Source organism: Callorhinus ursinus, unplaced genomic scaffold (assembly GCF_003265705.2).
Source record: "Callorhinus ursinus isolate GAN/ISIS: 27379988/994484 unplaced genomic scaffold, GSC_fseal_2.0 scaffold13, whole genome shotgun sequence".
Lineage (NCBI taxonomy): Eukaryota > Metazoa > Chordata > Mammalia > Carnivora > Otariidae > Callorhinus > Callorhinus ursinus.
The window spans coordinates 44,720,525-44,728,080 of NW_027397075.1; the positions used below are offsets into that span (position 1 = coordinate 44,720,525).

The following is a 7,556-nucleotide window of genomic DNA, read 5'->3' on the forward strand; positions in this document are numbered from 1 at the left end:
AATATGATAGTCTTTGGCTCTACCATTCTAGTTTGAATGGATTTAAGTTGTTTGTACCTAATTTTAATTTATGTGGCTTTATTTAAAGAATGCTTAATGAAATCTCACTCCATTCCTAGCCCCTTAAAATTATTTTTGCAAAGGCTTTCTCAAATGGAGGCTCTTGATATAGAAGGCTCCAATAATCTGCTGTTCATGGATGTCAAGGAGCTGCACTGATTGACTGGTTTTTTTCATATTTGCCAGACTGAAGTCTCTACTGTTAAAGATGACACTTGCTTAGATATCATTTAATGATGTTGAGTAATAATTTTATATTCATATAGCCTTTTTCACTTATAAAATACTTAATTCACTCTGACAAAAGTCTTATATAATAAGCAGGGAATGTAGTATTTCATTTGACAAGGGAGAAAACAGAATAATAAGGAAAAGCTAGAGGTCCCTAGACCCTCATCTTTATTTGAATAAAACTTGGTATTTCCCTGCTAGTATCTGCCTCGTACTGTGGGTGTCCCTCAGAGGCTTTGAAGTCCCCCACATTGACTTACTAGGAGAGAGTAGCCTATTATAGATAATAACAAAGATGACAAACTCCAACATTCAATTAGTAAATCAGAAAGCATTTCCTAGCCAAGGAGCAGGCAGTGTGAGTTGTTCTACAGAGAAAAGTCAATTTATTTTCCAAAGAACTGTGCATACTTAGATTTATAAATAAAGTTTGAGGTTCTCTAATCCAACATTCTTGTATATGCAGGAACACTCTCAAAAACTTTGCAGATATTCAGCCCATCGAATCTTGAAGCAATAGGGAGGCTATTATATCTGAGGTAAACACATCTATTGGACAATTTTATATATTAGAAAATTCTTCCTTAGTGAACTGACACCAGGCTTCTTGCAACTTTGATCTGGGCTCTTTCCTATAGAAAGAGAATAAGCTCAAACCATGTTGTAAATGAGCCCTTCAAATATTTCTTAGAGTTTGAAAAAGTCATACTTCATAGGAGTTTTTTAACAGATTTTTTGAGGTATAATTGGTATACAAAAGAAACTGGGTGTATTTCCTAATTTCAAAATATATTATAAAACTACAATAATCAAAATAGTATGGTACTGGCAAAAAGACATACAGACTGATGGAACAGAAGAGAGAGCTCCCAAATAAATCCATACGTGTATAGTGAACTGGTCTTTGACAAGGATAGTCTCTTCAAACAAATGATTTTGGGAAAACTGGATATTTACATGCAAAAGAATGAAATTGGACCCTTATTCAACACAAAAATCAACTCAAAATGGATTAAAGAGTTAAACATAAGGCCTGTACTGTAAAACTCCTAGAATAAAACAGGGAAAAGTCTTCTTGATATTGGCCTTGGCAATGTTTTCTTGGATATTCCACCAAAAGCACAGGCAACAAAAGCAAAAATAAAGTGGGGCTTCATAGGCGTTTTAATGTTCCTTTAGCCAAACTGGAAATTGAAAAAATGATGGATCTTGTTTAGGGTAACCCAGCTCCTGAAATATTTGGGAGCAAGAATCCAGTTCTCCAGATGCTCTTTTTATTATTTTTATTTTATTTGTCTTCACCAAGAAGTCTCTGGATAAGTGAGTTGCTATCTTGTTCACATAAATCATAGTGACTAAAGATTTTTATATAGCAACATATATTAACTGAAATCTACAGAGACAAGTGAACCAAAAATATCAACATTAATAGTTCAAAGTCACTATATAATAGTGGGGAATAAAGTAACATGCAGATAAAAATATATAACATGGGCAGTGATGGGATCTGAATTCTGATCTGTTTACCACCTAAAATCAGTTTAATAATTAATATAAGCATATCATTTCATGTTCCAGTAGCTATGTTTCTTGTTTTACTTTACCTTATGAAGTTAGAAATCATAAATTTCTTTTTTGATACCCAACTCAGAGAGAGATGAATCAATGCAGATATAATTTTGAACCATAACCTTGGTGTTTTAATATGTTACTTTGTATTTCTGGACTCCATTCCCTTAGTAGTAGGATAAAGGTATCCTACTTCAAGTTAGTGATATCTCTGTCCTAAGATTTTTGGATCATCAAGTTCTAATATTCTATGATATGTTTATGCAGGCTGGATATAGCCTGGAAAATAAGATTTTAATATGGTTGAATGGAGGAACCACACTCTCTATTTCTCTTTTTATTTCCTATAGGTCTTTACATACATATGAACAAAGTGCTCAATAAGCAATGTTAATTGGCTAATGGAAGATAAAATAATCCAACTGAGGAAAATGTCTGTTTTACAGAATTATAGTAATTTTTTCTGAAAATTTAACAAAAGCTGAAACAAAGCCAGTTATCTTGCTTGCGCTGTCATGGAGTTATTGGATGCTTTACTGGTTTCATTCATTGAACCAGCCTTTATTGATATCCTGTTTCTGGTAAACTTGGAGGTAGATGTACTATGCAAATCCTGTTCATGGAAGGATTTATTGTCCCAGCTGTCAGCTCTTTGGGGGTTTACTTTAGCTGAAGAGGGTTGCATGGCCAGATTCACATTCTTCCTGGGGCAGTTCACATCCAGTGACAAATTATGGTAGGATTAGAAGGGCTCAACCAGTTAACAGACAGTGGTGTGTATTTCAGGGAGAAAGTGGTGTGGATCTGGGAAAAATCAGTTGTCTGTCTTAATGTGAGTAAAGTTTCCATTTTGAGGGAAATAATTTGTTGCATTTAAATGATTAACATATAATTAATTCCACATTATATCCTCCTTTGAATAAAAACAATTGCTGTTAGGCCATGAATACTTTAATGTAACTAGATTGTTAGTCTACATAACAGATTTATGGCTTAAATTCAACCATCCTACTTTATCCCACTTGCTACCATTTTAGCTCTGATACAGGCTATTCTGAAAGCAAACCCTGGAGTTGTTTGTCTGCTCTATCCTTTTGCCCGTTCCAGGTTTAATGGACCTGGACACTGGTGAGCTTCACAGAGTTCCAGAAAATTTCAAAAAATGGTTGCATCCATTTGTACCTGATACGGATGTAGGAAGTACTTCTCCAGTCACGTTGATGGGCAGTCTTTCCCAAACACATGGGAGGCCAGGATGCCATCTGTTTCCCTTACAGGCAAGTTATTCTGGTACACAGTTTGGCCTAGCACTGATGTCTGAGGGTGAGTTTTGACCAAATCTTGACACTAGCAACTGAACATTATTGTAGATATACCTAATTCTCAGAGGGCCACATCTATCCCTACTTTTCTCTCTTTAGATTATAAAGAAACTCTTGGTATTACCCAGTTTGGTCATTAAAAACTCTGAACTCTCTCAATGTCCACAACCATCATAACTCCTCTGCAAGAAGAAAAAAGGCAAAACAACAACATTAAAACACCCAACAAAGCCTTCTATCACTAACCAAAGGGCCAGAAAATTGGCAGCCTTGTAAGTCAGAACATTTTTAGAATATAACCACTTTATTCTAACCTAGATCACAGATCTTACCCCACCCAGATCAGCAAAGGTCAAATGGGGAACCTAGACTTCTACACTCACCAGGCTGTAATGAGAGTTGCCATACCACATTTCCTTCTGTCATGGGGGTGGTGTCCTAAAAGACTGAGCAGGGAGCAGTGTCCTTGCAGGACACTAACAAGTCTCAACCCTCTCAGGCCAGTGGAGACCACATAGGGGGCCTGGACTTCCACTTTCACCCCGAAGTAGTGAGGTCTCTTCTCCCTCCCCTCCCTGGGTTGATATCAGAGGAGACACTTGACCTGTCTCTGCCTCTGCCTCTGCTACTTAGCACTGTGACCACACTCCATACCTTGATATTATCAATTCTGTAAACTTTCCTTACATTCAATTTCATGTATTCTATCCTCAGACCACCAGCTTCTACTTTTCTCTCAGCCCTTCTAGAAACAAAACCTCAAATATCCTTTCATTCCCCAGCACTTCAGTTCATTGATTTAAAGACCTTTCCATTGTCTTTTATCCCCTTGACATTCTTTCTTCTTGCTCATCCACTTTGCATTCCATGGTGGTTAATCATTATAATTCCTTCCTTGACTATAGCGTTAATTCTTTTGCTCCTCTAAGGTTTGTTGTTCTTGTTTGGTGGACCACAGCATGGGTTAAATAGAACCTCTGCTTACTCCATGCTTTGACCCACATAGCTGAATATGAGTGGAAAAAACATACAGCCATCCTGATGGTTATCCTTTAGATTCATGACCATGAATCTAATGACAGCGAGAACATTCATAAATGCTGCCTTCTGGCAATAATGCTACATTTCTTTCTTTCTTTCTTTCTTTTTTTTAGAAGAACCCTATGATAGTTAATTTTATTTGTTCAAGGGCTCATATTGCAAACATTAAACCAAGTATGGGCTTTAATTCTGTGAGCCCAGATTCACATATTTAGGAAGACAAAAGCAAACTGTGATCCATGTATATGGATGAAAAACTAAAGGCTCATAGTTAATCACATTGTAGTTTTAAATATCTATAGCCTAGAAGCCAGAAGTCACAGGTCTTTTGGGTCTTTCTGGATGTCCCACAAAGTATCTGCACTTTTCTTGAACTGTGGGACCTCATCATCCTTTAGCTTCTGGTTGATAACACTGGTTAATCTCTGAGTATTCAGGATACATGGAAGGCTAAGGAAGATGTCTTTCTCCATGGCATGTACTCCCTTCATCATCGTTGACACAGGATGAATCCTGGATAGATTTTTCAACATGGCTTTAATGGGATCAGCCACACTTAATCCAGTAGCCCAGTTGGTATATCCTTTTAGCTTGATGACTTTGTACGTACTTTCAACCACCATTTTATGCATTTCCTTACAATTTTCACTGTTGTTGTCTGTTCCATTTCTAGATTCAGTTCCTGGAGAGAAACAACTGCCACATTCACTCCACTCTACACAGCCACACTTGAGTTGCCATGTTCTCCCAAAATTCATCCATGGCAACTGCGGGGATGGATGCCAATTTTTTCATCCATAAAATAGCGAAATCTAGCAGAATCCAGATTACACCCATTTCCAGTTACACAGTGCTTCCAATCACTAAGTCCACTTAGTTTCCAGGTAACATATGTGAGAATACCCACTGGGTTGGAAACCACAATTATGATACAATCAGGACTGTACTTGACTATCTGAGGAATAATGAATTTGAAGACATTAACATTCCTCTGCACCAGATCAAGCCGGGTCTCTCCCTCCTGCTGGTGGACTCCTGTAGTCACCACCACAATCTTAGAGTTGGCAGTCATAGAATAATCTTTATCTGCCACAATTTTAGGTGTCTGAAGAAATAAGCTCCCATGTTGCATATCCATCATTTCTCCTTTGAGTTTATCTTCCAAAACATCCAAAGGGCAAGTTCATCAGCCAGAGACTTTCCCAGAATGCTGATGGCACATGCCGTACCAACTTGTCTAACACCCACTACAGTGATCTTATTGTTTGGGATGGTTGACTATTTTTCTGCATCTGGTGCAGTCAGTTTTTCCTTTAAGAGTTGCCATTGTGCCCAGAGAGAAATGGCTGTAAGAGTCACATGAAGAAGACTGTCAGCTGCGTGCCAATAATGCTACATTTTTTTAGTTCACTCATTCTTATTGTGGGTTATCTTGCTCCAAGCAAGCAAAAATTGATTCTGGGAGGAGAAGAGTGTAAAAAGTGGGGGAAAAAAAGTATGAGAAGCATTGGCCTATTCCATTCACTTTCATACTTTTCTGGAGATGACTTCTGACCTTTCTCTTCAGTCCTTCTAGACAAGCATTTGCTTTAGGACTCCTTTACTGGCTGGCCTTTTCTGCCTGGCATGCTTGCTCCTGTAGATGTCCATGGCTCACTCCTTCTGTGTAAATCATCCTATTTTAAATTGCAGTCTATATTTCTCTCCCCAGCACTTCTCATCCCTCTTGCCTTGCTCTGTTTTAGGGCACTAACTGCCCTAACATAGTCTATAATTTAATCATATGTTTATTATTTATTATCCATCTTCCTTTTCTAAAGGAAGCATGAAATTCATGGGGATAAAGATTTCTGTTTGTTGTTTGTTTGTTTTCAGTGATATATCTCAAGTATGTAGAATAATGCCTGGTATATGGAAGATTCCCAATGACAAAATAAATGAATTTCAGAAGTACTCCTCTAAAAAGGACATATAAACTTTGCACTTCCCAGCTAAACTCTTTCAATAGATTTGATACCTACAGGATAAAGGCCAACATTTATAACATAATATTTGAGGTTCCTTATGAAGAGAAATGATCTCTGTTTTTTTCAATTCATCTCTTTGTTCCTTTGAAAGACACAGAAATGTATTACCTAGACACCCATTCAAACAAGGGTTTATTGAGGGAGCTGTCAGCTGCCTCAGGATTTGCCTCAGCTGCAGAGAGCACTCTTGCCTGGAGACCTAACCTTTCTATAGGGCCCTCCTCCAATAACTAATTGCAGTGGGAGTTTAAAAGCCTAATTTCTTCAACCCCACGCTCTCCATGGGGCTGGCCAAAGCTTTGAGGTTCATCTTTTCTCCTCTACCCGATCCTAAGTTTTACTCCTCTCATCTACACGTATTGATGCCTACTAAATATTTGATATGAAAAACTCCATCTCAGCTTCTGCTTCCTGAGTGCAACCCGCAATCTACACCTGCCTACCACATATTCTGGATTCTAGAATCTGATGTGCTGTGCTCTTTCATGAGCCTAGGTTTTTAAGCACATTGTTTGATCTGCTCAACCTACTTCCTCTCTTTGAAAACTCATTTTTTATTTAATTTTTAAAAATATTTATTTTTTTGACAAAGAGAGACACGGTGAGAGAGGGAACACAAGCAGGGGGAGTGGGAGAGGGAGAATAGGCTTCCCACTGAGCAGGGAGCCCGATGCGGGGTTTGATCCCAGGACCCTAGGATCATGACCTGAGCCGAAGGCAGACGCTTAATGACTGAGCCACCTAGGCATCCCAAAAACTCATTTTTTAAAGATTGAATTCATCTGCAATGTCCTCTTAACAGCCCTCCTTGGCCCCTTCAAGCTCAGTTACCCTCTCCTTTGTATTCCAGTGGTATTTGTCTATACCTTTATTATCGGCTAATACAATATACAGTGATTAGTCAGGATTGTCAATTTCAGAAGACAGAAACTCTTCAGTTTGGCTTAAAATAAAAATGATATTCTATTGGCCTTACAGAACTGAAAAGCTGATGAATGACGCTGATTCCAGACATAGCTGGAAACGAGGGCTCAAAATAATGTCATTAAGGTACCAAATCTCTCTCTACCCATGCAGCAAGCTATCTTTGTGTGAGTGCAAAATAGTTGCCTACAGCCCAGGATTAACTTCATGCCACCTTTCTTCATTAATGGATAGAACAAAATTGTTTATTCAATGACTTTAACATGAAAGCTCCAGGGAGGGCTCACTTAGATCCAGCTTGGGTCACTTGCCTATCCTTAAATTACTGTGAACAATCATGAGATGGCTGATTTCCCAAGGGTAGAAAGAAGTAGCAGCTCTA

General features: G+C 38.2%; 1 pseudogene; it reads right to left on the minus strand.

Annotated features, from left to right (window-relative positions):
• Nucleotides 1-4,540: 4,540 nt before the first annotated feature.
• Nucleotides 4,541-5,364, minus strand: LOC112828481 (L-lactate dehydrogenase B chain-like; annotated as a pseudogene).
• Nucleotides 5,365-7,556: the final 2,192 nt, after the last annotated feature.